Genomic DNA, 7,685 nt, shown 5'->3' on the forward strand with positions numbered 1-7,685 from the left:
AAGGTTTTCCAGAGTAAATTACTATTAATCATCCATAAGTTCACGAACCCATCAAAAAGTATTCTCAGAGAAGAAAGAAAGAAAGAAAGAAAGAAAGAAAGAAAGAAAGAAAGAAAGAAAGAAAGAAAGAAAGAAAGAAAGAGAGGAAGAAAGAAAAACAAGGAAAAAAAATCAAGCTTGCTGGATTGAAAATTGATGTAAATGCACAGTCATTTGTTTCAGTGTGCAATGTGAGATCCAAATGTGATAATACACACGCATCTGACATTCTGTTGAATTCTTTCTGAAATGACTGCACACTGAAATAAGCATGGTGAATTTCAGCCCAAAGGACAACCTTTCCAGAAAGTTATAAAAAATTGAAAATTGCTGTTTAGAAAAATATACCTCCTGAACTGTAATGATAGACTAGTTCATCTGAAGTTTCTGAGTATTTTTCATATTAGTCAGGGACCAGAAAGACAAACAAAAAACAACAAAATGTCATTTTGAATATTGTTTGAAAATAAGTAATTTATTTATTTTTTTATAGTTTGAGGAAATGAAAGAAGCAAACAAAGATTGTAAAATTCTAAAATATTTTCTGGGAAGTTATTTGAAATACCTGGAGGTTCAAGCAGTTAAGTTGCAAACTTCTTGAAAAATTATTTCAGAATTGATAGAATAAGCTAAACTTTCCAACAAGTTATTTTCTTCTCTGCATTGATCTTGCCAGAGCTGTCAGTCCAGAGTTAAAATATCTTCAATAACATCCTAAAAGATTATTACAATGCTGTCTTCAGTTTTATGCCAAATGCATGAAGATTTCTCTATAAACCTATCTTAGCTTTGTATCTGTACCAGTGTAGAGCTCATACTCCAAACTTCTTTTATCACAAAGAATCTCCACACTGAAACATGCATGTTTGAAAACTAGAGACAGTTTATTACAGTATTCCCCACTGTTTTTGCAAACTTACTAGGATCTCTCTGCAGAATTACATTTTAACTGGGTACAAACACAGACATCTATAGACTTTCCAGAAAATTACTTCTCCTTTCAGAATCCTGGGCACCTCTGTATGTTCCACAGATGTCAGGTGTGGTTTTGGTTTTGGTTTTTCCCTAATGGTCTTTTGAACTACTATTTTCCAAAGTAACCTCCTACTTCCATTGTTGTTAAATGCTAGATGAGTCTTCTGGATTTCTCAGACAAAAGTTGCAAGCTTCCCTACTGATAGTACCTATGCAAGGATTGTTCAAAGTGGTGGGGGGAATACAGGGTATATCAAACTAAGATCAGATTCTTATCAGACCTAGTAGATCATATTCATGTCATGATCATATGAACTGAGTGAACAAAGGCTTTGTAATTGCATTTTTTTTGTTTCAGCAGATTTTCTCTAGAACAGTACACATTTTTTTGAAAGTCTGCAGACTCACTAATGTTATTTGTGGCACCTCATCAGTAAAAAGCTTTTCAGCCTAAAGGTTATGCTGAAGTGCAGTGTCTTAAGACTAAAGTACATGCTTGAATGAATTGGAAACTGAAACGTATTTATGCCCTTGCTTAAAGGCAAGTATGCGCACAAACACTGCTGAACTGATATTTTTATGATTGCTCATTGTCTAGAATAATTGTCCTTTCAGAGTGCAAGATTCTTATGTAACTCCCATTTACTTCAGTGGGAGTCTTTTATGAGCTTCAAGAAAAACGGGAAAGAATTTGGTATTTGTATGCAGTTAGATGCCTCCAGTTCCCTCATCACCTGACACTCAATGTATGCTGAAACAGTGTTTTTAATGAGGAGAGGAGGCAGGATGGAGGGGGAGAAGAGGCTAAAGCCCATTAGCTTTCCTGCTAAATCCATGCCTGGGATTTTATGAAAGGACTCAAAGAAATTGTAATGCAATAATATCCAGTCCTCACAGCTATTTGCTCAACTGCCAGTGACAAGTAATTCAAATGATGTAATGCTTCTAGCATGTACATTGTTACTTAAGGGAGTTGCTAATTAATTCCATGCTGAAAGGGCTTCATTTGGGTGTCAACATACTCAGAGTTGGTCTCTGCAGCTTAGAGAATGTTTCTGCTTCAGCTCTTTCTGTTCTTACTGTGTGCAGTCTTCTCTAAGCAAGTATTCCACCCCACCCCGCCCCCCTTTTTTCCCCTAAATTGCCTCAGGGCTCTTAATTGCTACATACACAACACATTACAAATGCTGGTGCTAAATGATTTTAGCAAAATTAAATTTCTCATGTCCTGGAAAATTATCGTTGGTTTATTGACACTAGAAAAGCATTCTGGCAGTACTTTTCTGGGACAAGACCCGGATTGTACAAATACTACTAATATGGAATAGAAAAGCTATTTGAGAATGATCATCTCAAAATATCCATAAGAAAGCATGATGTACATACACATCATATGCTCTAGGGATGCATGTGAATTTTTTACTTGCAGCTGTTCTTCAGTACTTGGAGTATAAAATAGTTCTGTCTAGTGTTTAACTCATATGCTAGAAATAAAATACATGTCCAAGGTCTACAACCAGCTCACTAGATAACCTGTAAACGGCCTTCAAACTCATTGATATTTAGAAGTCTAATACCTACATGTGGTGCTGATTTGCAACTGAAGTAATAGAAGTTAAACACTTACCTAAGAACTACTCATCTACAATCTTTCAAGAATCTAGTCCTTAGCACCTCCTTGCAGTAGTAATATTTATTTTTCTCAGTGATGTTTCCTAAGACATAATAAATATTAATATTCAGAGAAAAGGAACAGGAAGTAGAATATCTAATGCATACTTATAGAAGCTCTTATTTCCTTCCAAAGACAGTGATTATTCTCTAATGTGATGTAAAACAAACTCTGACATTCAGCCTGAGATCATTTGTGTGTTTCTCTCATCTATTTTATCTTTTTCATATAGACGACAGCCAAGTATATTCACGCCTGCCTGATTTATGTAGATTTATAAACTTTGGCTTTCTTTTATTTTATTTAAGTAAAGACAAAACAATCAAGAATGAACACTGAATTACACACATGCTTCTCATTGCTGAAGTCACTGACCAGAGTTAATATGAAATAAATCCTTATTAAAATATATTCACAGAGTTAGAGCTGTCTCAGCCTGGGACTATCATCTGCTCTCATAGGTATATAAACACATCAGCATGCCTGTATCATGAGCACACTTCCGTGCTAAGGCCTGGCACTACATCACAATTTACAAAACAAAGCTGATAACTTCCACCAAACAGACAAACTTTTTACACAGATCAGCTCCAGACAGTAATATACCTAATTCAGCCATTGAAATAATTATTAGACATGATATATTTGGAACACTGGCGTTTCAGTCAGGATGTGTATATTTTCTAGAGATTTCAGAGGAACCGACTAAAACTATAATGGTTGCAGATGAATTCGTGTTGTCTTGGAAAACTATCCAGACCCAGGACACATTTCAGTTAATTACCAGGAATTGTAACATTTAATGATAGGTGCTTAAAAGTGATTGACAAATATCCCATTCAGTTCATTGGGAGAGAGATAACAGATCCTAAAAGAGATTATCTTAATTTTCCTGAAAGACATTTTCTCTGGAAAATAAAAATTAAAAATAAAATAAAAATAAAAATATAATATAATAAATATAATATAAATATATTTATATGTTATATTTATATATATATATACATATATATATTCCCATATGTCAACTGGAATTTTTCAGCTGGAAGTATATCATAATGCCCTGAATGCCATGCCTATAAAAATGTAACAAGAAAGATGCTTTATATCATTTATCTATACGGCTAATCTATGAAGGCTGTGAAGGTTAATCTAAGGCAATATGACACAAATCAATGACTAAATGACTAATACACAACCCATATTACTTTTATATTATTTTTAGTTAAAACTGATTGTGTGATTACTCATGAGAAATAGAGTGTGAAGGGTGGAACAGGGATTGATAGAAGTCCTTGGTCAGAGAGACTGTTGCTTACAAACAAGAAGACTAAATTCATTTCAGGGAAAAAAGTACTCTAGTGTCTATTGCCAGATTTCTTTCTTACAAAAATTATAATCCAATGGATTATTATTTTTTGATAATATTAATTCTAGATTATCTTCAGATGATCCTATATGTGACAGCAATAGCTCCAGTCTTCAGAGAAATAGCTAAGTGGCAGAATATCTGAAATAAAGCACACATATCATTGCATCATGTCTTAGCTAGGGTAATATCAGGACGATTTGTTAAATGGAGATTCAACAGGAACTGCATAGAATTATATCTTGGCAAATGCTCCAGGTAAATTCTTTGTCTTCTACGTAATAATGCCTCAGTTGGTGAAAGGAAGCTTAAGAAAGGTTATGATGAAATTTGTGTTCAAGCTTTCAAAACTAAAAGACACAAAATGTTAATGTTATTTTTATTATATATATATATATATATATAAATCATATATACATGAAATTAGAAACTTATACTGTCTTTGTTTAGGCCAGAAAGCCCAAAACAACTAAATCCTCCAGGCATGTTTTCCAGTGGAACCTAAGAACAGCATAGAATGTTTGACCAGTGATAAGAGCATTAATAGGCTCTTATATAGGACTGGTCCTTCCTCTGGAAAGCAATATAGATATGTTGAGATTACAAAGATCCTTCCCTTACAAATACGTTTTCCTCCATGTCAGCTCAATGTTTTTTATTTAATACCCTAAAGCATCTAGAAGATGACATGATAAGATTAGATCATCACCAATGAACATCTAAATTGGATTTCAAAGTGACAAGACACAAATGTAACATTTCTATTAGTCAACTAAACATGGACCAGGGACAGTTGTCTAGTCCTGTGGGCATGTTGCACAGCACAGCCTAAGTACAAATAGTTTCATACGTTTTCCAACTCTATATGTATTCCATCTCAAAAGATAGGGTAGATTTTTTTCTCATTGCTCATTAGGAATAATTTTTGGCCAATACTATTCCCCAGATTTTGCCAAAGCAATATCTAGAAAAGTTTTAGCTACTGTTAGGAACAGCAGTGCTAAAGCCCATGTCCTGACCCAACAATAGCTACATCAGTAAAAATAGTATAGACTTTTAGTAGTTTATAACACTTGGTATATAATAGCATATAATACTTTTATAGTTTACATAGCATGTAACAATATATATCTTACTGGTAGATTAGACAGAGGATTTATGGGATGCCCAGAAAGCCAATGGTATCAGAAGTGTTGCATAAAGCCTATGATAGACTCCTTGGGAATGGGCCAGTAAGTGTGCAGTTGGGGTGAACTAAATTGATTTTTTTTGGCTCTACTAAACATATTGACTGTATTGAATGGCATGCATGTAGAGGTCTACAGGAAGATACTTATATTTGGGTGAGTTGAATTATTCTCAATACACAATTATTATGAGAATCATCTCTTTTGTGTCTAAAACATCAGACATGAAGCAGTTTCTCTCAAGGTAAGGCCAAACAGAAAGATGTAGACTCCAACTTCTGTTTCAGTGTTTTCTTAATGAAGAATGCTCTTCTTCTTCCAAGTCCTCAAAGCCAGCTAGAAAGGTCTGGGTATGAAAACAATCTAAAATCATCAAATGCAAAATGCATTTTTTTCTCAAGAAATCATCAGCATTTTTTTCATAAACTATCGTTCAGTCCCTAACATTGGTTACTTTTTGTATTTTGAGTTTGCTTTAATTTGGTTAATACTCACTGGAAAATTATTTGAAAAGTTGGTCCAGTATCTTGTATAATATTTTGATCCCAGGTAACTACAGCTAGGGCTTCAATATGGCAATACATATCTAGATGTGCCCTGATCCCTCTGATGAGACAAATTAGGCCACATCTTCAGTGGGTGTCATAACTTCATTGGGTATCATAACTTTGTTGTTTCATGGAATTTCTTTAAATTTTACAAGTTGTGTGTTTAACCCTGTTTTCCTAACATTTAGGCGCTAAACACTTCATGTTTAAGTGCAAAATCCTTGGTAGAGTAATGCACCATGTCCACCTAAACCTGTAGGAGTACACTGTTTTAATCTAGCTTTTTTTTGTATAGTGCTAAACATTTTCACATATCTGTCTGCATAAAGTAATTATGACAATAAGCAGCCTTTGGTGATCTTAAGGGACTGAAAATCATCTAAAAAGGCAAGTTTTTATTATTGATGATTAATCCATGAGTCAGAATAGAATGACTAATGGAAAGCATCTAGTTATGTAGAGATAAGAGCACACAGCTTGCATAAGACTTTGTATACAGTTGGCAGAACACAAAAAGATTATTGTTCATAATAGACTGACTGATTATTAAATGGTGTCATAAATTAGAGGAGATCCTGAATGGAAAAACACAGACAATGGGATAGACTGAAGCCACCAAAGCAACTCAATTTAGAAGGTGATTTGCCAGATGTCTGAAGAAGACAAACAGAAAGAGCAGATTTAAATGACACAACAGTTTATTCTCCCTGAATATACAGAAGCGAAAAGCAGAGGCAGTTTGCAGTTGTTTTAAATTGGCTAATCCCCAATAGGGATAGACAGGTCAAAGGGCAGTTTTTGAGTGATCCATTTATATGAGAGTGCTGTTTAATTTACTGATGAAGCCCTTTTCCATTGTGTTGCCCTTTAATTCTTCTTCTGTTGATGAAAAGGCTTGCATTAGAATGTGGAAAAAAAAATAAATAAGAAGAAAGCACTATCAAAAAGTAATATTTTGTTTTTGAAATTCAGGAAATAATACTGAGCATTCTAGTCCTGAAACACATTGTCATACAGGGTGCTTCCTAGCATGACCTAGGAAGTGACACCTCAGTGAGAATAAATGTGTGAGGTTAAGGGCTACACCTTAACAATCCCAGCTAATTCCAGGTATAATTACATGTTAAGTCTTTTACAGTGGCATGCCAGCTTTAGCAAGTTTCTGTCCCTGTCCTTTCTGCTTCTCAAATCTGTTTGTTTCCAGTTCCTTCCACCAGAACTACATACAACAGAATAGACTGCTTGTGGGACTTCGGCATAAATACAATAATACCTCTACTGAGCTATGTTTTCAAAAGACAGTATTCTGAGGGAAGGGAGTTGGAAGACAGACCAAGGAAAATGTAGTATATAACTACTCTGTGAATGCATAGTGGAAAACAAACTCTAAACACTATGTTTAAACCTAAAATACAGGAAGAAATGTTATCAGTCACATATTAGGTTAGAATGCAGAGCACTCTGTAAGGGGGCATGCTAAACCCTTTTTCATGAAAAACAGGAGATACATCCACGAGGTAAAACAAGGAGGAATATATTTGTGTAGAATAAGCCAAAATTTGCTAACATACTCTTCTGAAGAGGGAAAATATTTGGCAGATCACCCATCCAGGAAAATTTATCCCTGAATTAATCTTCTGGATTGTGCAAGGTAGTAGTAGGAATTTGTGTCTCTCTCAGTCATATACCTTTGCTACACTTTACATAGGGAATTAAATAAACAAATCCGTATGAAAATAATCAGCTACATTGCTTTAACTGAATGCAAAGGTATTAAAAATGTGAAAGACGGTAATTTATGCTTGAAAACATATACAATTTTAAAATAATAAATTAAAAAAAATATATATATAATAAAATGCTACCTTAAAGCCTCAGCGTTGTTAGCCAAAATA

This window comes from Anser anser (assembly GCF_964211835.1).
Source record: "Anser anser genome assembly, chromosome: 2".
Classification (NCBI taxonomy): Eukaryota; Metazoa; Chordata; class Aves; order Anseriformes; family Anatidae; genus Anser; species Anser anser.